Here is a 25,461-nt window from a genome sequence, read left to right on the forward strand (position 1 = left end):
TAAGTAAGCGACATTTTTTTCCAAATGGTCCATTTATTATTCCAAGTCGATCAATCAACGCTTATTGTAATAATATGATACATTAAATGTCGCAGTGTGGTAATCAAATTTGAATTTTCTACGGTTTTAAATCAGTTGGCTTACGTCCTCCGTGCTGTCATGCGGGAGACTGACATTCACCCGGGCCTGAGGGACTGTGAACGTAGTTTTAAAGGAGAATAGCGTAAAAGAAATGAGAAAAAAACTTTGATGCATAACAAGGATTTCACTCAGTTGAGCGGTTAATATTTTTTAACATAAATTCATCAAATCTGACTCGCTGGCACACAATAGTCCTACAATAAAACTAAACATAATATTCCCACTTAATTGGACTCCGTCCGCGGAACGCCGGTACTTCTGCCACCAAAATGTAACTCCGACAGCCTTTCACGGCAAACAATCTTCATTCTACTTCCTTATGACATGCAAATCATTTAGACTGTCGCCAGCTGCAGCAACGGTGAGTCCTCCATTCGTATATACAAGTATGTTCTACTGCTTGGTTACAGAAAACGCATGGAAACGAATACGCCACTTGAAATTGAACAATCAATTTCCAATGGACACACAGGTGTTAGGAATATGATATTATGCTGTATTACAGTATATACTAGATTTTATTTGGTGAGGAAATATTGGACATAGATTCGATTTGATGAAAATGAATCACACATCTAATGACAGTTATTATTACGTAGTTTCAAGTCTCCAGTCTTGGAAAGCTTTGATTCATATTACTTCGCGTTCATTTAGGACATCAGGGGATATATTCCAAGTTCAGATTAAGTGTGTTGAAAACCTACCGCTTTTTAAATAATTAACAAAGAGAGACTAATTCATTCAACGACTGTACAATTTTACGGTCGAGCTAAAATTGGGAATCAGATTAAAACAAAAACATGTACAACTTGTTTTTTATTAATGCTCAATTCTATAAATACGACTTGATTTTCCCGAATTTGTTAAAGCAAATGCCAATACAAACTAGATATCATTAAAATATAAAAAAAAGAAATTTTCGGAGTTTCATCTTTGACAAAATTTGATCGCGGAGTGTGGGGGATAAAACATTCTGAAATAAACAAATAACTGTAAACATTCAACACGACATTTTATTGGGAGAATGAGAATAGCACATTTCCATAGATGTAAACAAGTCGCGGAAAGGAATCGCGCAGGCCGTAAGCCTTCATGATCATTATCATGCAAATTCATCCATCCATCGGCTATGTAAACAGAGGAAATGGTGAAACACCTTACCTCATCACCGGGATCGCTTCGCCGTCCCCCTGATCACCCCCGAGGGATTCACCCTCTCCTCGAGAGGTCGCCGGCTTCCCGGCTTCTAGCCACGCTGGGAAATAATCCACTTGATTCCGGACGATCGCAAATTGCGGTTGGATGTCCGCAAGTCTCATACCGCGACGCGGGCATTAATTTCCTATTTCTCTTTGCCTTAAGAACAGGTGTGGTCATGGGGTGCAACCGAGGGTAAGTCATCGCAAACGATAAATTTCGAGGAAAGTATTTTGCACTAGCAATTATAAAATTTCCAAGAAAAATAGTCACTGTTACTTACAACCTACTAATGGGATTCAGAAATGTATCAATACATTCGAGTGGTCTACTTTTTTTTTTACTCCAACTTCCCACAAAACTAGTATACATTCCAAATCAGTTTGGGCACGATTCCTTGCTCCTCGCGTAGGGAGAGCAGCACTATCGATCTTCTCGATGTTGCTCCAACCCTAAAAAAACACAGATGTCTACAAATCCTTACGGTACCTTCACTTGTAAAATGCTGACAGTGATATTAAATTCTTGAATCTGGTAATGCAGGTTAGACTGATAACATGCACTCAAATGCATCATCATCTGTCAATACATTTCGATTGGCTACGGTATTGCTTTGGAGAATACGTTGCTCACGGAATCAAAAAAAAAGTTTTTCGTGTCTCTCTGAACCTGGCTTAATGAACACTCCCATTGCGAGGAACACTCAGACCACTTACGCGTACACTAATGGCCTCAAAGCGCACTCGGGGACTATTTGTCCAATCAATCCAAGGACGAAGAACTACCCGGCAATTAGAACAACGGAAAAGGCCAAAGAGCAAACAGCACGGATGAGATGATTTTTTACTTCCGCCCCCGCAGGCCTCGCCGCAGAAATCACGCCTTCGATCGGGAGAGATTTGGGGAGAAGGAGAACAACACACGCATAGGGATGGAAATAGGACAGGAAGGGACTTTTTAGACGTGAGAAGGGCGAGAACAAAGCGAGGGACCGACATTGTTTGCTCTTCTGAGAAATAAAATAACACGGCTCAGTTTTTCATCCTCGTCCCCTTACGAACCCCTAAGGGCGTGTCCTTCCACGAATTTCCCTGCCAACCGTGGATCGAGCGCGTGAGTATTCTATGGTTAACTTGTACTTTCAACTCCGAAGCGAGGCTTAGAAATTTCGCGAAACGAACATTCTCCCCAAGTATCGATAAAAGGGTCGGAATAAAAACGCTTTCTAATCGAAGAGCCTTGTCTCTCCTTCCGGCCTCCCCACAACAGACTGCCCCCGGAAAGCAGAAAAATAAAATAATCGCAGAAATACGGCGGGACAAAATATTACGCGGAGTGACAAGTTCCTGAAGTGGGCGGAAATAATCTCTCAACTGCGAGCTCGTGGGAGTGAGTGCGAGCGGAAGAAAAAAATGTCTGCGGGAGGAGGAAGCAAACTAGTATGATGACAAAAGCGGTAACATTGTAAAGAGGCTTTTTTTCGCGAGGACCAATCGAAAGACGACGATGGAAGTGAGCATCAAAGGAAAAATAAGAAATGACTCATTTTGGACTCCTTCGGTTGAATTAAAAATACCAATCTCCATTTACCCTATGAAAGGAATACATAACCATGCTTAAGGGAAGGAATTTCGTTTATTTGGGGGAACAATTCACTTTGTGCCTACCCTCTTCATTTTTGAATGATCATCTGGAGAGTTTTATTTGCAAAAATCAACGCGCCGCTGTTGCGGAGGCACTGGGGAGTAGACGACCCACACAATGGTGAATCGAGACGCGATGATTTTTGTGGAATGATCCGACCGTGTCCTTGTTTCCTAACCACAACCCTCCTGAGTATCTCTATTCACTATCTTTCTTTCTTCAACATTTAATTCGAATTCGTAAAGCGACTTCACCGCACACATTTGATAATAAATACTAAACCTTTCAATGTCCAGAATATGAGAACACATTTGTCAAATCCTTAGTGATTTGACACTATTCTAAAACTTCACTCCGCGCGAAGCCAAAGGGACAGGCACCTTATTACACATTTTGAATCCGCTATCGGCGAGAATAGAAGGTTCTTATTCCTTTTTTGGCATTGGTATTTCTGAAAGCGCGCATAAAAAGAGACGTGTTCCCAACAAATAACCCCCAGACTTCTCAATATATTTCTTCCTCGGAGTGAAAAACGTTTTCTCATATCATTCGACGGGATTTTCTCCAATCGCAGAGAGTGCGTAAGAAATTAATAAATAATGGAAGACGACTTGATCATGGACTAAAAGCTAAAAGTGGTGGACTGCCATGCGATGAAGTGCTGTATTACAACGGCAGACAAAGAAGTGCAGCGGATGCAGGGGCGTATGACGCCAGTTAAAAATTAATGGTGGCATCTTAAAAGCCTTAATAAGGGAACAAAATTAAACATTGCAAAGATATCAGGTATACTTGTAGGTGCATGCGTATGTTAGTTGGTAGTTTATGTGCTTGCATGTGTGTGGGGTGTAAGGATTTTTGCATGAGTATATGCCATATTTTGTTTGTAGACTGTATAAATTTGTGGATTTTGCATGCGGTTTTTTTCTTAACTACGGGTGATGCCCTAACATCCCCGCCACACGCCCTTGCGGGGTATAAAGCAGATGTAGATGCACGCATTAAACAACCACCCTCCACAATGATTCATTTCCCCCTCCTCTTCCAATTATTTCCGTCTATATCCACCCCTCCCAAACTTTCACCCCTCTACCCTCCTATCCACCTTCCATCTCTCGTTCATCCTCAGTTGGCTTTTGGATTGTGCGTGTGTTATGTTTCTATCTAAATTAGAACTGGACTACGCAACCTCGCTCATTCTTTGATTTATATACGCACATGTACTACGAGTTAAAAAAATTAAGAAGACTCATATTTTTAATATTTCGGTGGTCCCAGCCACCTTCATCAGAGTACGAAGAAAAATCAACTCAGTTGCTTCTACTCTGATGATGGTGGCTGGGACCACCATAATAAAACCAAATACCATAAACCATAACCAAAGACGTGTGAAATTCACCCATCAGTTTAGGGGGGCCTGATCTTTTTTTTTGTTTTTGCAAGTGTGCGTTGTGTGTGTGTGTGTATATATATATATATATATATATATATATATATATATATATATATATATATATATATATAAATACATACATATACATATGTATAATATGTATACATATATATACATATCCCTCCCCGGACTACAACCTTGACGTGGTGGAAGGGCTTGTGCGTTCCGATGACCCCTAGAGCTGTGCTGGCGGGAATAATAATAATTGCTCCTGGTAGGGTCACCCATGCCAGATAGGTCGAAGGTTAGGAGCCAGACGAAAGGTAGTCCACGCAGCGTCTGTTCCTCGGTGAGGCGGCTGCAATGGCGTCTGACCCCAGTGGGGCGGCCAGTAAGGGATGGTGTCACGTTAAAAACACTATTGAAGAAGGTACCGGGAAACCACCTCAATTATCATTACCAAGAAAAATTTGATGGACTATACATATATTTTGAGTCCTGGCAACTACGGGGCTCGGCCCAATCGGCCGTGTGTCGTGCCCGGCAGCGGGGGAGGCAAGGCTTCCGCGGTCGTCATCCAACGAAACCCTTGCAAGGGAAAACCAGCAGCAGCAGGACAGAAGACGCACGAGAAGAAGACCACATTAGTTAGAATAGGAACGTGGAATGTTAGGACAATGATGAGGACAATGAAATTGGAGAATGATAAGCGAGAAATGGAAAGGGGAAATATAGATATTTTAGGTCTATGCGAGGTGAGATGGAAAGATAGCGGGGATTACTGGAGTGATAAGTGTAGAATAATATACAGCGGTGGGGACGAGAGCCAACGAGGGGTTGCCTTAGCATTAAATAAAGAGGTAGGGAGAAGCGTAGGCAACATAGAGCAGGTAACGGATAGAATACTACTAGTAGAGATAAAAGCAGAACCGACGAACTTAGTTATTATTCAGGTATACATGCCACCGAGCAACCATAAAGAAGAAGAGGTCGATAGGATATACGATCAGTTAGAGGACGTGATCGCGTGTGTTCCTGCAGGGAAACATTTGATAGTAATGGGGGATTGGAATGCGACGGTAGGCGAAGGAAGAGATGGTGACGAGGTCGGGGACTACGGTTTAGGCACGAGGAATGACCGCGGGGAGAAAGCAGTTGAGTTCTGCAGAAGACAGGGGTTAGTCATCACCAACACTTGGTTTAGACACCACAAAAGACGCAGGTATACATGGAAAATGCCAGGTGACTCAGAGAGGTATCAGCTAGATTATATTCTGGTTAGACACAGGTTTAGGAACAGTGTGATAAATTCGCACAGCTTCCCGGGAGCGGATGCGGACTCTGACCACAATTTAGTTGTTATGAAATGTAGAGTCCGTTTCAAAAAGATAAGGCAGGGGCGGCGAGTTAGAAAATGGAATGTAGAAGCATTAAATGGTTTGGAAAGGAAGGAATACAAACAGGCGGTAGAGGAAATCATGGACGATGGTAAAGAGCTGAGTACTATCGAAGAAAAATGGGAAAGTTTCAAGAAAGGGTTGTCTAATGACACAAAAGACACTATTGGAACCGTTAACGCTAAAAGGACGAGGAAACCATGGATCACGGATGAGATGATTACAAAGATGAATGAGCGGCGAAAATGGAAGAATGTAAATACAGAGTTAGGCAAAATGAAGTACAAAGAATTAAACAATAAATTGAAGCGGGCAACAAATAAAGCAAAAGAAGCCTGGTGGAAGACGCAGTGCGAGGATATGGAGAGTCTCCAGAGGAAGGGTGAAATCGGTGCGCTGTACAGCAAAGTTAAATCGCTATCAGGAAGTAAGAAAGGAAGAGCTATGCTAACAGTTAGAGATAAGGCGGGTAAGGTAACATTTGGCGCAGGAAAGATCCAAGAGAGATGGAAGGAGTATATAGAAGAACTGTATAGTAAGGAGCTTAGACCAATAAAGTTAGACATTGAAAAAGAAAATGACGTAGAGGAAGACAGCTTAGGTCCAGGCATACTAGACAATGAGATAGAAAGGGCATTAATGGAGATGAAACTAAATAAGGCCGTGGGGGTGGATAACATTCCCGTGGAACTTTTAAAATGCTTAGGAAAGTGTGGGAGGAAGAGTATATGGGCTGATCCGTAGTATTTATGAGGAGAGAATCTGGCCGGAAGACTTTGTGAGATCAGTTTTAGTTCCTATTACAAAAAAGCTAAAGGCCACGTTATGTGAGGACTATAGGACAATAAGTTTGATATCTCACGCAGCTAAAGTTGTTCTTAGGATCATAAACAAAAGGATAGAGAGTAGGGCAAATGATTACTTAGGGGATGATCAGTTTGGGTTCAGGAAGGGGAGAGGTACGCGTGATGCAATTGCAGTAATGAGATTATTAATCGAGAGGAATATAGAACACAACCAGGAGGTATTTGCCTGTTTCGTAGATTTCGAAAAAGCGTTTGATAGAGTGAATTGGGAAAAACTAATGAGTATATTTCAGAAAATAGGAATAGATTGGAGGGAAAGGAGGCTAATCCGCAACCTGTACATGTCTCAGACTGCTCAGGTGCGAGTGGGGAACGGGGAGTCCGGTTGGGCAGTGTTAGGAAGAGGTGTAAGGCAGGGTTGCCCATTATCACCGTTGCTGTTCAACCTGTATGCAGAGGAAATGATTAAAGAGGCATGGGAAGAACTGGAGGTAGGAATGAAGGTGGGAGGGGAATGGGCTTCACCCCACCCGTTCCACCCGTCCGCATCTTGCCCGGCTGAAAGGAGTAATCGAGCTGTCACCACGTAGATCGCCTCCAATCGGGGAACATAGTCCCTTAACATCCGGAAGCGTACGTGGAAGTATTATTCCATTGCTATGATGTGATTATATGTATTAATTTTATGCGTGCATGGCTGATTGAATTGGAAATTCAGTGCGACAGGTATGGGATGAGAATCAATATTAATAAAACAAAGGTTATGCGATTTTCTAGAATGAAAAAGGCTAAGCTTAACATTAAAGTAGGAGGGCAAAAACTAGAGCAGGTAGAACAGTTTACGTATCTCGGTAGTGTTTTGGACCAACACGGTCAAAGTAGTAGGGACGTAAGGCGAAGAATTGCGCTAGGCAAAGAGGCTTTCACAAGGAGGAGGGAGTTAATGACGGGGACGTTGAGTAAGGATGTTAAAAAATGACTCGTAAAAACTTTTATACGAGGGTCATCCGGAAAGTAGTACCCGTTCGTGAAATAAAGACACAAAAGTAAATATTAACAAACATAAAAAAATTTATTTGAAAGAGGATACTTTAAACTACTTCTCAACATAATCTCCAAGCAAATTAAGGCATTTGTCATAACGTGTGACAAGTTTCTGTATTCCTGCTGCATAGTCCTTCGCCGCCAGCTCATTGAGATACGCGAGGGACCCATCTTGCACAAATTTTTGCATAATGCAGATGGTGTTTAACAATTTCATGAACAATTGTTCGAGAAACATTGGGAAAATGCTCACAGATGTCATCAATTGTGACGCGCCGATCGTTCCTCACGAATTCGTCAACTGAGCTCACCAGTTGGTCTGTAATGACAGACGGTCTCTCCGAACGCTCATCGTCGTGTGTGTTCCCCCTCCCCATGTTGAAGTTGCGACACCACCGCCGAACAGACGACTCGTCCATTACATTGTCTCCATACACCTCCTTTAATTGGCGATGAATATCACATGGGCGAACGTTTCTTGCATTGAGGAATTTAATCACTGCCCTCACTTCACAACTGGCGGCGTTCTCAATTTTTTTAAACATTGTAAACAATCACAGAAACAACACAGGCAATGCTAGCGTCACGCAACTTGGCTCAGAGAAGGCAGACAAGCCACTGAAGCTATCTGACCTCGTCCAGCGGCTACTCGCGTCGTCAGCACTTCATGCGGCACGAACGGGTACTACTTTCCGGATGACCCTCGTATGTAGCGTAGTTATGTATGGCGTGGAAACGTGGTCACTGAAACAGGATGATAGAAGTAGATTGGAGGCTTTTGAAATGTGGGTAGGGAGAAGGATGGATAAGATTAGGAGGACCGAGAGGAAAACAAATGAGGAAATACTAGGTATGGTGGGCGAGGAGAGGGGTTTGTTGGGAAAAATCCTGAGGAGTAGGAAAAATAGGTGAAGGTAATAGAGAGGTGGAACAGGACGGCGCGGGTGGAACAGAACGGCGTACCAACTATTGGGCAGAAAACTACTGCAGCCGATTTCACCCTCTCGCTCACAAGGAGGCGAGAGTTGATGACGGGGACGTTGAGTAAGGATGTTAAGAAAAGACTCGTAAAAACTTTGATATGGAGCGTAGCTATGTACGGCGCGGAAACGTGGTCATTGAAGCAGGAGGATAGACGTAGACTGGAGGCTTTTGAAATGTGGGGGTGGAGAAGAATGGAGAAGGTGAAATGGACAGAGAAGAAAACAAATGAGGAAGTACTTGGTATGGTGGGCGAAGAGAGGGGTTTGTTGGGAGCAATCCTATGGAGGCAGGAAAAGTGGCTGAAGGGGGTATTGACCGGCAGCGGGATGTTGAAGACTCTAATTGAGGGGAGAATGTTAGGCAAACGAGGAAAGGGAAGGAACAGGATAGGGATGTTGGACGGGATGAAGGGAGGAAGAAAGTACTCAGAGATGAAGAGGGACCTGATTTAGAGTAGGATGATGGATTTTTTTTGTTTTGTTAGGAATAATAAAATGTTTGTTTGGTAGTTGTGTCCATCCAAAAACCTACCTTAACCGGTAGATTACCTTAAAAAAATATATACATATGTATATATGCATATGTTTATATATATGTGTGTGTGTGTGTCTATATATATATAATATATGTATACAGGGTTCGTCCGGAAAATAAGTGTACTGACTACTGATTTTTTCCCGCCGCTCCAGGCGCGCCCAGCACCGCTCTGACGGGCTGCGATTGGAGGGGGGTATGTTGGCAAGCGACGCTGAAAAAGGCAGTCGGCTCTGAGCTGTGGTGTAGTGAGGAGCTCTGTTAACGCAAACCTCCACGCTTCGACCCACGTCACGGAACGCGATGCCGAAGTTTTTGGAGCAGCGTTATTCCATCAAATTTGCGGTAAAGCTTGGGAAATGGTCTACCGAAACTGTCGGTATGATTAACCAGGCTTACGGGGAGTCAGCCATGTCCAGAAACATGATCTTTCGGTGGCACAAGATGTTCGTGGAGGGCAGAGAAGAGGTCGACGACGAGTCTTCGAGAGGTTCCCGATGATGCCTTCGCGGGAGCGTTCCAGGAATGGGGACGCCGCTGGAACAAGTGTATCGACTCACAAGGGTCCTATTTTGAGGAATATTAGCTTAAGATATGTTTAAGTGTAATAATTTTTTTTCCTGAGCTCAGTACACTTATTTTCCGGACGAACCCTGTATATATATATATATATATATATATATATATATATATATATATATATATATATATATATATATATATATATATATATATATATATATATGTGGGTCGCGGTAGTCCAGTGCGTAGAGTGTTGGACTGCTGACCAGAGGGTCCCGGGTTCGATTTACGGGCAAGGCACGCTGGGAACCTGCAGCTCCACCCAAGCTAAAGTGATTTTTCGGGTACCAGGTCTTTCTGGGAATCCATAACCGGCACAGGGAAAGGAACTGGCCCCCCTACCCTGATGTGAATTTTCACACGCCGTGTAGGGTTTAGTACTGGGTTATCTCTACCATCACCTACTAAACCGACCTTCGGGTTGATTACTGTGTTAATTACTGTATATATTATACTGTATTACTGTACATATATATTACTGTGTATATATATATATATATATATATATATATATATATATATATGTATATGTATATATATAATATATATATACACACACACGCATAACAATAATACATATAATCTCATTATAGCGATGGAATAATACTTCCACGTACGCTTCCGGACGTTAAGGGACTATGTTCCCCGATTGGAGGCGATCTACGTGGTGACAGCTCGATTACTCCTTTCAGCCGGGCAAGATGCGGACGGGTGGACCGGGTGGGGTGAAGGCCACAGCGGAAGGCGAGAGGGAGCGGGTGGGAATGGACAGGCCAGCACCTTGTAAACAGAAATTAGTATCGAGTAGTATTAGTAACCGACAGCTAAGGTCATTTGCAGCATTAAGGATGGATGGGAAGGGAAGGGTGGAGAGAAACCCGTCGTCAGCATTAGTTTAATCTTGTGGAAAGGCGCCAAGGGAATCAGTTTAACATCCCATCCGACGGACGCTCTCCGCAAAGCACCTGAAGTAGGCATCAGGATAACCCTGAAAAATATTTGCTGCCTCCAGGATTTGAACCCGGGCCCTCTACGTTAGCCACCGCACCATCCCGATCCCCTTAACCCTCGAGTAATTGATAATATTCAAATCACCCAGCACGCTTGGCCCGATCACAATGCGCGGACCCATTAACGCCCATCCTCTTCCGAACCCACTAGAATTTCCGAAGACACGAAAAACAATTCCCTACACTTTTGTCGAAATTATTTTGGTCTTAATACGGGAATTAACTTCACTGTATCTCAAAACACTTTCAGAAAACAAATATGAGTGCCATTCGGTGAAATATGCTTTAAATTCAAAATGTAACCCGGGATATAAGAATGCCACTCAGAAATTGTTCGGTCGCCGGAACGTATCCTTTTGGAAATGCACACCCTATTTCTCGTCATTTAACAAAAGTACGATGCTATCTCTGAAGCTAATTATAATAGCTTCCTTTTCAAATGAACATTAAATTTAAAAAAAGTCAAGGATTTTATTTTCATCCTTAAGAAATCCACCGTTGAATGGAGCCCTAATAGCAACCGAGCTTGTCCGGAGGCCTTTTCTCACAAAAGTGCGGTGATTAGTTTTGGCAAAATACCAACATTATCATTTTGCTTACATCATACCAACCAGATTAATAGGGGTCGCACTAGAGAAATTCTCACAGAAGTGAGAAAGGTATCCATAAAAAAACAATAGAAAGAAACTTACTACTTGCGCAGAGCAGACGCTGGACACCTGGAAGAGAATACAGAGCGTTTAATACAATCATCGCCATAACAGATGCTGCCATTAATATATATTAGAGTAAACACAAAACTAGTTAAAAATAAAATAAAAAATATTCAAAAAATTTAAGTATCGTTAATCCATTACAAATTCCTCCAGTTGGACGGGTAGGACTCTTAAGAGAGATTACGGAAAACTTGTTATTCTCCAGAAGAAATGCAGCAAATACAAAATTTTAATTTCGGAAACTTCATCCAAGTTCGCTGAAAGTTACGGAGTTATTGAGTGGTGCAATGGCTTGCCAAACAGCCTAAGAAGAATTGGAGAAGAAATTTCAAGAATTTGTACAACCTAGGCGGCAATTTCCAGAAACTTGAGAACTCTCAATCAAAGTTGCTCCACATTAATTCAGGAATTCAATCTGGTTACAAGCAGTGTACTCTTTTGTAGTTGGCGCCTTCCGATTGGACCAAGATCTGTTTTTATGCTCACTTAATCTTGCTTCCAGGATGGAAGGGATCCTCTCGACCTTGTTAAATTATGAACAACAATTATTAAACGAGGTACGTTTTCGATGAATCAATGGCTCTAGACACTGTTATAAGCTATGACCAAAGTGAAACTTGAAAACTCCCATCAGAGGTTGTCTACTTATTTGATGGGGCGATTATACTCGATCTAAAAACTTTTTCACAACACGGGAAACTCTACCCGTCTCAACTCTTTCGTACTTTTATTCAGACCAAAACTTAAATACTTCACACTATTTCCATCATCAGTTCTCCAAACTTTCTACAAGAATCGGACCATTCTAAGAGTCGGTTCTCTCCATCCCTATTCCCCGCTGGCTTAACATCCCTCCTTCCTATCACGGCCTTCGCTATCTCACTCCCTCTCAGCATCAATATGTTCTCCATTCACCATTCCTGTCTTTTACGAATTCAAACAAGAATCTTCATCTCTTTCCCCAACATATTTTAAAACTTCGTCAAACGTCCATACATTCAATTATTTATGATTGAAAATATGATTTATCCAGGCTGCTTATGCAAGAAAACTAAATCTATAAACATCTGACTCATCATTAACTTCCAATAAAATCTTCCTTCGAGCAATTTTCCCTCACAGACTTCTACCTTTCAGAAAATTTAGTAACAAGATGTGTCTCAAATGGCTGCAACTGCTCGAAGATAATGATTTACGAGTATACGATACAGTAATCAGGTCATACATTGTTGTAACCCTCAGAACTACAAATCAAATAAACGTATTGTGACGGCAGCTGAGGATAAAAATCTCGCAAAAGTCAATAAATAGAAGGTGTGGAAGGGAGAGTAAGGCGAAGCGGGACATGGGGGAGAGATGGAAGAAGTGTGGGCACAAGGAATCCTTGACTTACTTCCACGACCGAGGGGGTAAGAATGAGGTGCCATGATGTCAGTGGAGAGTTAAAAAAGAGGTAGACTACAAAAGTACCAATCACTCTCGAAATCATTTTGTTTCTAGAAATGGTGATCGAATAACTACCGACACCGACGGAGAATGAAAAAAATCCTGAAAACTGATGAGAAAACAGCGGGAAGTACTTCCCCTGCAAGGAGGAAAGTAAAGTATGGTCACGCAGTTAAAAAGGCTATATTGAATAAGGAGGAGCCATTTTATGAAAGGGGAAACCATGAGCAATTGAAACAGTAGTAGCTATTAGGGATGGGGGAGGCGAACGACAATTGAGATCTTTCGCGAAATTACGGATAGGTGGGTGGAGGTACGATTTGCAGGGAATGAGGGAGGAAGGGTGGAGAGAATCCCGGCGTCGGTATTTACCCACACTCAAAGAAAGGCGCCAAGATGCTCACAGTTTAACGGCCCATCCGACGGACGGCGTGCTATGACTTAAAATGCTCTTCACATAGCCCCCTAAGTAGGGATCGGGATACCAATGAAAAATCCTGCCACCTCTGAGATTCAAGCCTGAGCTCTCGGGGTGGGGGGCAGCGCATTAGCCACCGCACCATCCTGACACCAGTGATAAACAATACAAAACTTGGCCGTGTCCGTTTTAAATTACAAAATTTGCTAAAGGAATAACCAATATGTTATCAGCGTTCCGCATGTAAACATATCCATTAAGGACTATAGAGTAATTAGTTGCCAGATAAACCGACAGGATAGATTTGATCATAGGCCTACAGAATCGCCTAGTGAGTTTATGTCAACTCACGCTAGCTACCCCTTACGCGGATTCCCCACAAATAATAGGAGCAAAAAAAATATTTTCACGAGGGAGCGCCTTGTTTTGAGTCTCGTGACGAAGTAGAGGGTCGCCGGACGGCAAAATGAAGTATTAAACCAAAATATCCTCCGTTTAATTTGTAGCCAGCAGAACTTCGGATAGAAATCCCTCTTCATTAAGAGTAGCACTAAACGCCGAAAGCGATAGTCTGCGGCAGTTGCCAGGGTAACTTAAGCTTGCTCACATTGAATATTAAGAGTTTTCGCACTCAGAGTAGACGCGGCCTAAGTTCATATTCTAGCAACGATTACAATAACTAAAATTAACACGTCCGGGTCCGAAAACTTAAAAATTTATCTCTTCTATACCCTGGCCAAGGAATACACTCCGTTTGCGTTTCCTTTCCAAGCCGCTGTCAAATAGTACCCCATACTACGAGATGTACATTGGGCGCCATTATCATCAGGTAGCCATAACTAATTGAATCACAATTTTCAACGCTAATGAAGGTATCGTAATACTAGGCCAATTTTAGCGTTCGGAGGACGAAGCACGACAGAGGGCACGTGATTGGACAACTCGAGAGCTAGCTCGTCCTCCGTGATTTACCCAACGTAGTAACGACTTCAAAGGTGAACCAGTGACTTTTTAAGTTCCCAAGGCGTAGCGCGAACGCAAACGTTCCCGTGCTCATGCTCATCGTCAAATTAAGTAGCGGCCCAAGCGTTAAGCACTCGTTTGAGGGGCGCCAATGCGACCGTAAGGGTGAAGACGAATACCGACGGCACTTCCGACCGAGGACTGGCTAAAGAACGCCACTTCACCGATCCTGTTCGATGAGCGGATGACTGCACTTGGGATGAAACTCTCGACAAGACCCGAGAGAGGGATGCGGGAACGTCGGCGGCAAACCAATGAAACAATCGAACCCATCAAATCCTCCGACACACGCAGGGGGAAGCGACGACACATTCCGGGTTGTGGCAATATTTTGCTTGGAAAGTGTGTGTCGACTGCCAAGATCATATTTCTCCACTCTCGTAAGATTCTATTTCTCTTTGTAAAATGAACGATCAAATAAGATACAATTAAAAAAAGGAGTTACTTTGTTTGCAAAAAAATAATTGCTTACATACGATGAAAATCACTATACAGCGAACAGAAATACTTGTCATTGAAACTGCGGCACAATCAGATATCAATATTCGGTATTTTCTCGGAGAATCAGGCATCATTATTATTCGCAGTAAAAAATCGACGTCAATTTGCTTACAAGCGGGAACAAGGGTAAACGCTGCGATGTTTACATGTTTCTAGTGCATTCGTTGGTGCATGCGCTTGTGCATTTAGCTGCTTCTACATATATTTACTTTCATGAGTGTAATTAAAAATGAATTTTGCAAGAATATTTACATCTGTGTGGTGGTATATTCGCATGTATTTTGTTGGTTTTGCATGTAGTTGGCATTCAATTACGGGTTGTGTCCTAGCACCCCCCGACACACACTCTTGCGGCGGCTTGTGGGTATGATGTAGATGTACACGTGTATTACATATTTTAAAATTTATACTCGGTTAAAAAAGATTATTTCACGGAAAAATTGCAGCCAACGTCTGATATCCTCAGCATTAGCCACTTTCGGACAAAAGTTGCATATGCCTTGATGGTTGGCTGCATGCGATGGCGTCACTTCGTAAAACACCGAAAATCCAGATAGCAATTTTCCACTTCAAACAGTATTAACTACGACCAAGGCATCGAAAGGACTGCTTCATCATCTGGATGTTGTAGACCTAGTGATGAAGCAGTGACTCAGAAAACAAAGGTTAAAATAAAGAGCGGGAACGGTTTTTATGGCGATCGGGATGGGGCAGTGGTTAATGTAGAGGCTTCTCACCGAGGGGGCCCGGGTTCAAATTTATTTATTTATTTGGAATTACGTTGCAATTAGGCGATGTTCCTGGTGGCAACGGTCAAGTTTGGTCAAAGATAACTCTTACAACGAAAATTACATACACACACGCACTATAAAAACAGATAAGAGACAAAATATTCTTACATACAATGACACTTCCACATCACCTACAAACAAACTTCCACATCACATACAAAATGCCGTCCACATCACATACGAACAATTTTTTAACAACTACAATGAAGTTTATTACCCAATGGCTGCTTTACATTTATACTTAAAACTTCTAAAATTGGATGGAAAGGGCTCAAACAAACCTCCAGGCAGCTGGTTCCAATCAATAATAGTTCTATTTAAAAAAGAGTATTTTTTCTTATTTTTTTTGCGTCCTTATTTTTATTTTGAAACTATGGTCGTTTTTTCCCTTAAAGTTAGGCTTTTCTATCCCTTGCCATAAATCTTCCCACGCTTCGTCCATTTTAACAATTCTATGCATCGCGCCTAACAAACTCCTTTTTCTTCTATTTTTCAAACTCTCCTATTTTAGTATATCTAACATTTCTGTGACACTACTCTTCTTTTGTACCTTCCGAGTACATTTCTTGCTGCCTTTCTTTGAACTTTTTCTTTCTTTTTAATATGTCCCACCTCATATGGATCCCATACTATGGAGGAGTATTCTAGGATAGGGATAACCAGTACCTTATATGCTTTTTATTTTGTGGCTACGCTACTTCCTTTTAAATTTCTCATTACCCAATGCAATACTTTAAATGCCTTCCGTGTCAAATTATCTACTTGGATTCCCGACCCAAGATCCCTAGTTAAATAAGGTCCTAAATATTTGCATTGATTGGTACATGGGATTCTTTCTACAAAGAGGGTGTAAATTTCATTTTCTGCATTCTTTTTATTTGAAAAATTTATATATTTACTTTTACTTATATTAATGCCCATATTATTATTTGTTACCCAGTCACCAAGGCGATCGATGTCATTTTGTAGTATTACGCGGTCACTTACATGCTCTATCCGTCTGTATATAATGCAGTCATCAGCAAAGAGTCTTATTTGGGAATGTAAATTGTTTGGTAGATCGTTGGCGTAAATTAGATTAAATCCTGGAGACAAAAATATTTTTCAGTGGTATCCCGAGAATGGATAACCGGGAGTGGGCATGATGCTGCAGAAAAGTGCCACTATGAGATCAAAGAGTTCCTTGTAATGCAATGAAAGAACTGCAGTGGTGTTTTTCGTAACGAAATCCATGAATATTGAAATGGCGCACTTTCTTGTGCCGACGCCAGATGGCGAGGATGACGATGTGGAGGATTTGTTTCGTTTTCATATCTCAAAATGAGTGAGAAATGTGAGATCAGAGGAGAAAAATAACCTAATTATAATTAGAGACGGGAATGCAATCATGGGATAAGGCTAGTCAAGGAAATCAGCACGCAAATACGGACTTACAAAACGAAATGACAGCTCGTTATTTTTTTGTGATTTGTAGTCAGTCTACATTACTGGTAGCACTAATCACCAATCATTACAGAAAAGATACCGATTTCAAACATTTTTTCAAAAGCGGTTTACACCTCCAAGCAGCTTTCACGGGGGTCGGGATGGTGTGGTGGCTAACGTACAGGCTTCCCACCGAGAGAGAGGGCCAGGGCTCAAATCTTGTAGGCAACAAATATTTTTCAGTGGCATCCTTATTCCTACTTGAGGCGCTTATTGGAGAACACTTAGAGTGAGTACGACGTCCGTCGGATGGGACGTTAAAGCGCGGACCCCTTGGCGCCTTTCGACAATAGTAGGTTAATGCAGACGCCGGGTTACTCTTCACACCATTCTTCTCTCATTCCCTGAAAATGTACTTCGTACAAATCACCTACGTCTAATACTGATGGCACTAATGTCCTAAGCTGTCGGTCGCCTTCCCTAATGACTACCAATATAAGAAATGAATATTTTCCAGGTACTAAATTTCTATTACTTCAGACAGCACATGTTATCGTTCGATCGGGACAACCGCCGGTGTGGGGAATTTAAGACAGGCAGAGTGGATCGGCGACCTGGAGGCTCGTCTCTTCACGAGGAGGGAACGGAAAGCAGAGGGCGACGTTGCGACGCGCGCCAGACTTCCGTCAGAAAGTCTCCGCGCGGGGTGACACGCGTGAAAACTTGGAGAGTATAGGGAAACATTTGCATCCACTAAAACGCTCCGATGGGAGGATGGGTAAGAATAAACAAACACCCGCTCCACCGAATGACTCTGATGGGAAATTAAATTCACTGCCTCGCCGTTTCTCCGCGAAGGAACTCTTTTGCCATCGCCTTTGTAGGCGAACGCTCGGGTGGGTAACGAACGTTCCATTCTCGTTGCGAGGTCGCGGGCTGGGGTAGGATCGCTCCAACCAACTTCCCTACGCCCTCACAACGTCGGCGTGTCAAAATAGAATCGGCACGAGCTTTCAGGATTTTTCCCTGAGAAGGGAGACATCCTGAGACGTTTCCCCGTTCTTTCCAGTCGAACTAAATTGGGGGGAAGGGGGACTGTCAGAATTTCAAATGGGGCCAATGCGACACACATCGAGCATCTATGTTTCCTACTGCTGTGGTCAATTTTTCTGGGGGAAAACGATTCCTTACATCGGTCCGTTCTGCATTCGATTTCGCTAGATAGTCTCCTAGAGGTCTCGCCTACCAGTGCTATGTGGACTACAATAATCTCCTGCATGGCAGCGTTGAACTCCAGCGGTTTATATATAAATAGTAGTTGAAATCTTACATACGTCTTCGTGCATTTGGTTCCTCCAATCCATTTTATATAATATTGCAGATCATTCTTTCTTTATGACGATGTTTCATAAAAACGGGCAGATTTTCTCAGTTTGATACCGAAATCAGTCCCTACGGAGATGGTGTGGTAGCTAATATATTGGCTTCTCACCCAGAGAGCCCTGCTTCGAATCCTGGAGGCGACAGATTTTTTTCTCAGCGGAATTTCCCAATCCCTCCTTGAGGTGCCATGTGGAGAGAGCAATTCAAGTGAGCACGCCGTCCGTTGGATGGGACGTTAAACTGGGGTCCCCTGGCACCTTTCCTTTAGAGTAGGCTAATGCCGACGCCGGGGTTCTAACAACCCTTTCTCTTTCCCATCCATCCCTAATGGCGCAAATGATCTCAACTACCAGCCATCTACCTTAATTACTACTACAACTACTATCACGCCCTGCATGTGTCCCACATGCTTGGTGCGCATTTACGGCTTGTTCAGCATTCAACGACAATCAACACGGAAATTAAATTTTAGATGCGAGACTTTAAAATATATCAATATGCGCCCGCGCCTCCCTATATAATTATATTAACTACCACTATAATATCTTTATGAAACGAGCTATCCACCGGGTACGGACGGGAATCAAGAAAGCTGTCAGTCGTCCTGAATTCTTGTATTTTTTCTTCCCTCGCCCTTGTGGTACCGGATGAATAAAAAAGTTAATCACCCTTGGCCCTTTCGTGGTGTGAAGCCTAATTCGTCCACCACTGGATGCGTCACGGTGGCTAACTCTATTCTATTATTTTCCCAAGAAATAATTACGCCATAAAATGCAAAAGAGGAAGCCACCATTTAACACGAGAGAAATTTAAAACCATATTCGGGCGGACGCAGTTCGCACACATCAGAACGATTCTATATTTGCGGTGTAGCCATAAGGGGTATTCCGCCGTCAAGTTCGCGTGACGCAATTTTTAAACCTTGATACGAAATTACTAATCAGGAGGCGACCCCTTAGGAGTAATATTCAATTTGAAAGTCCCATACAAATATTTATAGATTTATCCAAAAATTCTAAAATAAAAGTTGGCAATCTTCTTTCTCCCTTTCATACCTCCCACTCAAAAGTTTATGCTTTGATATTACGCACTATGCCATTAATTAAGGTTCTATAATATTAAAGAAAATTTCAACGCCAAATGCAAAGCTTACTCAAAATATGAATCAGCCAGAAATTGTGCTATAACACATCACTTCCTTTAAATTTTATTTCTTCGTAATTCTTGCAATATGATGACGTAACATATACATCAAAAAGGTGCACATAGAATGGGAAACGAAACCGTCATAGGAACGAAACAAGAGATTAAACATACTGGGTACTACTGAATCTATCAATCAGATCTTAAATTGAAAAAGTACGAATTTTATTCACGAACACTGACCAAGCGAATTTAGTAGCTCCACTACGCATTTCGAGTGGATTATTTGATTCTTCCTTTCACAAAGAGAATCTCCCAATCTATAAATCCCCAATTGCCAACGCAGAATTTCATAACAGTACGCAAATAGAGAAGTATTAAAAGAAATGCATTTCTCACTAATCAAAATTTTACGCGTAACGAATTTAGCGAAGCTTTTATGTGCAATCTAAAAGCCAATAACTGAGTCAAATGGCTGACCTGAATTGAGTATGACGTACATTCTTCCTCAATCAAACTTCTATTTTTGAATCCTGGAAAAAAATAACACAATCATCAACCCAAATGTCGATTTGAAAGGAGATGGCCGAGTTCAACTAATACTAAGCCCGACGGCGTTTGGATGCCCGCTGGTTGGCTTCTGAGGCGGGGTGGGTGGAATGGGTTTAACCCATAATGATGGCCACTCATCACTCCATAGCAGCCTGAAGCCATGGTTACGGAGGGCCCAAGTGTAAACTGACGCATGGAGCTACGTTTTTATGCATCCGCTTTTGCGTTGACGCCGCCAGGGCAGCCAGTCAGGACGGAGATCTCCGCCGCGGGTTGTGGTGATGCGTGCGCTGCTGACCATCTCTCCACTTCCATCGCAGGCTGCGACGTTCCAGTTGAGACGACGAGCGAAAACCGACGCTCGCCGTCTGCCATTTGTTTACACTCCATCAAAAATCGTAGCGCACGGGTCGTCGCCGTCTTCTGTTTCCTTCCAGTGATGCAGTATGCGTGAACACGAGGCATTTCGGCGAAGGGAGAACGCATCGCAAAAAAAGGAATGCATGAAAACGCAGCTCAGTCTTTGATTCGACCGAGCGCAAGTGACGATTTTAATAAAATTTTGGCCAAACGGATGTTTTCAAGTGGATCTCCTCCCCGCCCAAGGGAATGCATGCGCTCTTCGTCATGGACTGATGGAAGGATGGGAGGGGGGGGAGGACTTCGGCGATAATTCCTACTGACGTCCAGAGCAACCAATTAGATTAGAGCTCTCTCTCTCCTCTCCCTCGACTCTCGCGACGCTTTATTCAATTTTGCTAACACGCTGCGAGGCATTTCCGATTTCTACTTTTTTTTTAATTAACCCTGAAATTCCCGTAAAATAACGGTTTGGCCATTTGTTTAAACCTAACGAATCGAATCATTCGATCCCCACATTCTATGAATCACTCAATAAGACCTTCGTGGGTAATAGAATGCCGTTCTTGTTTAAAACAACACCTTTCAATCCCTGATAAAAAAACGTAAAAGGTAAAATCCCTGATATAACTGGGATGGAATTGTGTACCGAAATTAAGGCTTCGTTTTACACGCGAAGATGACATTTGGGAGGAATAATTATTGCCTTGGGTGGATCAAACTGGTTAGCTTTTGACGGACGCTGTCACGAATGCGCTCTTACTGATTGGCACACTAGAACAAGGTTCATCAGCGGTGGAATATTATTAAATCATTGCTATTTCGAAAATATTTGCAGAGCACAACGCACGGCGAAGCGCATTGGTCTCAATGAAATTATTTATTCAAATAAACTGACGAACATGAGAATTAGAACGCAAAGAATAATAAATGAAAAAAAAATATTTGGATACCCCTCGGCACCAACCAACTTTGTAACCATACGGTCATTTCGTCGTATTCTGCAAGTACATCAAATGCTTTTATGAATAGAGGGAAGACGCGAGCGCCAGGTGGCTGCAGGAAAATTCGTTTCCCGCTGGCTCGATGCACGGGGATGAGCGTCTGCTTCGAGGGCGAGGGTCCAAACTTCCAATTCCCAACGCTTCCATTCCCCTCCACTTCACGTCAAACACTTCCAGTTCTCGGATTCCCCAACCAACCCCTTTCTCCCGTCATTTCTGTCCCCTGAGCAGAGGATAACAATTGAAGAACATTCGGTGGAATCTGCGACACTCCTTTGCTCCCCCCCCCCTCCCCTGAGTATATTTTTATCCGACCCGTTAACGAGTCACTCCTTCCTGAATTGTAATATCATGAAAAAAAATCCCCCTTCAACGCCGAGGTCTTTAAGAGCCAAATTTTCGGCGCCTAGGCCAGAGTTCAGAGGGAAGGAAATATGACCACCAATTAAATAAGAGCCATTCGTGGGATCATCATTCCATTACTTTGGGCGAAGAGAAGAAAGGGTCTACCCATTTCTTACTACACAAGTTCGTAAAATATCGGAAAAATTCATGAATAAAGTGGATGGAAGGAATAAGTCCCTCATAGTTCTGCTTGCGAGGTTAATTTTGATAAGTCTACGTTGGGAGTTAGCACCCGGGGAAGAATTTTTCTGTATTTTATACGGTTTTGTTCGATGTCAAAGCAAAGAAAATTTTAATTCGTGGTTAGAAAACTTCATTTTCTTGTAATATGCACATCCAAAACCTACCTTAACCGGTAGATTACCTAACCGTGATAATCCACATGGTAATTACTCTGAAATAAACGTCGAAAACCGAGACGGGGGATTAAATGGCTCATCAACGTAACCGCCGGCTATGAAAATGATTACTTCAGGATAAATACAACACAAAATACACACGATTCTTATGTAAAACCCTTCAATCATGGCTTTAAACTCGTACAGCTCTACGTGTACGCTAAACGAGCTAATTCAAGGGCACGGCGGGAAACAGGAACCACACTGAAGTTGGCCAATTATAGTATAGATTAACTTACACTCGAAGAAAATGCCACTCCACCACGAGACAAAAACCCGATTTCATATTAAAATCAAGAAATCAATTTCCTGCTCGATAAATTAACTTCCTCTAGACATTGCTATGCAATAAAGGAAGTCTTATTTTCGAAAAAAAACACCTTCCCTTCATAGCAAAAATGCAAGAAACGCAGACAGTCCTCTGCAAATTTTGAGCAAACCTCAATGCACGAGCGATGCGAAATGGAAGTCCTTTTTCAAAAAATGCTTCCTATTTTCCCCGAATTCATCATATTTTCCTTTTTTTATTTAAAGGGCGAACTTCTACGACTTTTCTGACATCGGAATAATTAAGATCGGGGACCGGGATAGTGTGGAGGTTAACGCACTGGCTTTCCACCGAGAGGGTTCGGGTTCGAATCCTGGAGACTGCGGGTATATTTCAGTGGTATCCCGATCCCTACTAGAGGTGCTTGGTGAAGAGCACTTAAGAGTGAGTAAACCGTCGGTCGGATGGAACATTAAGCTGTGGACTCTTCGGTGCCTTTCGTTTAGTGTGAGCTAATGCCGACGCCGGATTTCTCTCCACCCGGCGTCCCACCCAATCCTAACGGCGCAAATAACCTTAGCTGTCGATCGCCTCCCCGAAATCTACTACTACCAATAAGTAAGATCCCCCTCTTATTGTAATATGACTATCATATTGCGTCCCAACGTAAATCCTACTCATTCCTAATAACTTCATGTATTTTTCGATCTTTCAACTGGAGTCATGCTTGCAATGAAGGTTTCGGCCCGCGCTCATTGTTTTGTACCCACTTGATTTGCAAGTTATGGTCCTATTTCTCTACCGTTACCTGCACGTGTTGAAAAGCTACCAAAAGCACACACAAAAAAACTATTATTTAAACGGAGAAATTCACGTTTATTGACCCTTGATATCCGTCAGTGTTATGGTGCATACCTAGGGACACCAAATTACACCTCCAACGAGGTTTGGTTATAGAAAAAATCATACCTTGCTTCTATATGGGCTTAGAAAATCCACGCTGGAAGTTCACATGCACCATATACACTCGAAAGTCAAGTTTATGGCCCTACGATAATTGACGCTCACATAAAACGGCAGTAGCAGTATGTGCGACAATACATTTTTATTTACAGCGGAAAAGGTTCTAAGCAAGAAGAAAGAGCGGCCGTAGTTTTGGCAAAATGCATTTGTAGAAAGAGTGGATTGCAAAATTACGAACGGTAACGGGTTTGAGAGGTCGGTGACGGCCATAAAATAGATTGCTTGTTGGCGAGATTAAATTGGAGATGAATACCCTCCAGGCATGTCAGGGTAATGAGGTCTTAACGCTTGACAGAAACGTCAAGCGTGTCAATGGGTAGCTACTGGATTTGAAGTTCTGCCGGCTGAGGCCACAAAAAAGCGTTAACGCAAATCAAAAAGAAGACGATATAACAACCGTTAAAAATTCAAACCTGAAGCAGGATTCGAACCCATGAATATGCGGAGAGCAGGAGAATAATTACCTATACATCGGACCAATTCAATCGATGCCTAAAAATCAGAAATTTTATAAATATATTAACAGACTCAACAACCTTCAAATTTTAAAGCTAATAATAACAACGGCTTTCAGACAACGGGATGAAAACATTGGAAAAGAGTTTTTAAAGTCTTAAAAATATTATCTCATAATATATAATAAAAGAATTATGAATTGTTAACGCCCGAAATGCATTTGCCCTCCGGATGGCAAAAAATGCTTTTGAAATTTAGTTTGCATTAGCGGACATGTAGATACGATTTCTCCCTCTTATACCCCATTCTGCATACTTTAAGTCGGCAAATTTGATGGCTCGCATGACTTCATGATCAACTTGAACCCGCTTTTTATCCAATCTGGCTCGATGAACCGTAACATAATATGCACGAGGCAATTTAAATTGTTGAGGGTTTCGAACCATAGCAGCACGCACACTGGCTGTGTGCGAGCTGCGAAATTATCTGCTTTGATCAATTAACGAGGACTGCCCACGCTACCAAACTAATACCGAACTCCAGAAAAATAAATTGTAGTTGGTCCAAACGGTAAAATTCTAGTAACTTTGTTGAATCAAGTTTACGATGGCAATTTCTACATGAAAAATAAGATCTCAGAGTCAGAAAAAAATGTTTGCATTCTTAACCTAGTACGTGGTCATTATTTCATCTCACATTAGTTTATTGTCCTTCTTACTTGCAGCTCGTCCGGCTCACGTGTGTGGAGAAGTACTATATTTCATGCTTAGAAGCGCAGTGCATGAACCTGGAGTTAGCATCATCGATATTATTTGAATTATTTTACATATATATTCCAACGAATAATCAAAAAAAAATTATTTATAATGTGGAGTGCCTGCTGTTGAAAATTAAATGCCGTCGCTGAAATAAGAAGCAAATTTAGCTTTAATTATTTTTTAATCATTAAATATCTTCATAAAGGCGAAAATTTCAACTCAATGACTTAATTATGCGCTCGATAGAAAACGTGTAAGGCAACAAGTAAGCCTGCCGTTAAACAATCATACGAGGTTACAGGTTACACATTAAATGTTACAGTTTTTTACAATAAGGCTATTGAAATATACGTGTAAATACACATGGAGTTATTCTATATTTCATACGCAAAGAAGTCCCGGAAACTGGCTGAATAGAACAAAAGTATGGACTCTTTTAAATTGTAGTTCATTTCTCGAACTCTTCCATTAAAGCTTTTACCTTGATCCCGGTGCTCATTAATACGTCAATTAAGCGAAAAGGTCACATTAAAGGAGAAACTAAGGAGGAAATAATTTGCTCACAAGCCTATCGTATGAGTATACTCGACGAGTGGCATTTCCCAGCTGGAGCGGTGAATATTTGTATTACCGGGAATTGCGTTTCACTAACTACGTGA

General features: G+C 42.1%; 1 protein-coding gene across 3 annotated transcripts in view; it reads right to left on the bottom strand.

Moving 5' to 3' along the window:
• Positions 1-25,461, bottom strand: part of LOC139697227 (beta-1,4-N-acetylgalactosaminyltransferase bre-4-like) — a 413,079-nt gene that overhangs the window by 190,597 nt on the left and 197,021 nt on the right. For all 3 annotated transcript variants that reach the window (XM_071595894.1, XM_071595896.1, XM_071595895.1), the window contains one exon: positions 11,425-11,451. The gene's annotated coding sequence lies outside the window, so the exon portion shown is untranslated. The remainder of the gene's footprint in view (positions 1-11,424; positions 11,452-25,461) is intronic.

Source organism: Hetaerina americana, unplaced genomic scaffold (assembly GCF_022747635.1).
Source record: "Hetaerina americana unplaced genomic scaffold, ioHetAmer1.1.p SCAF_70, whole genome shotgun sequence".
NCBI lineage: Eukaryota > Metazoa > Arthropoda > Insecta > Odonata > Calopterygidae > Hetaerina > Hetaerina americana.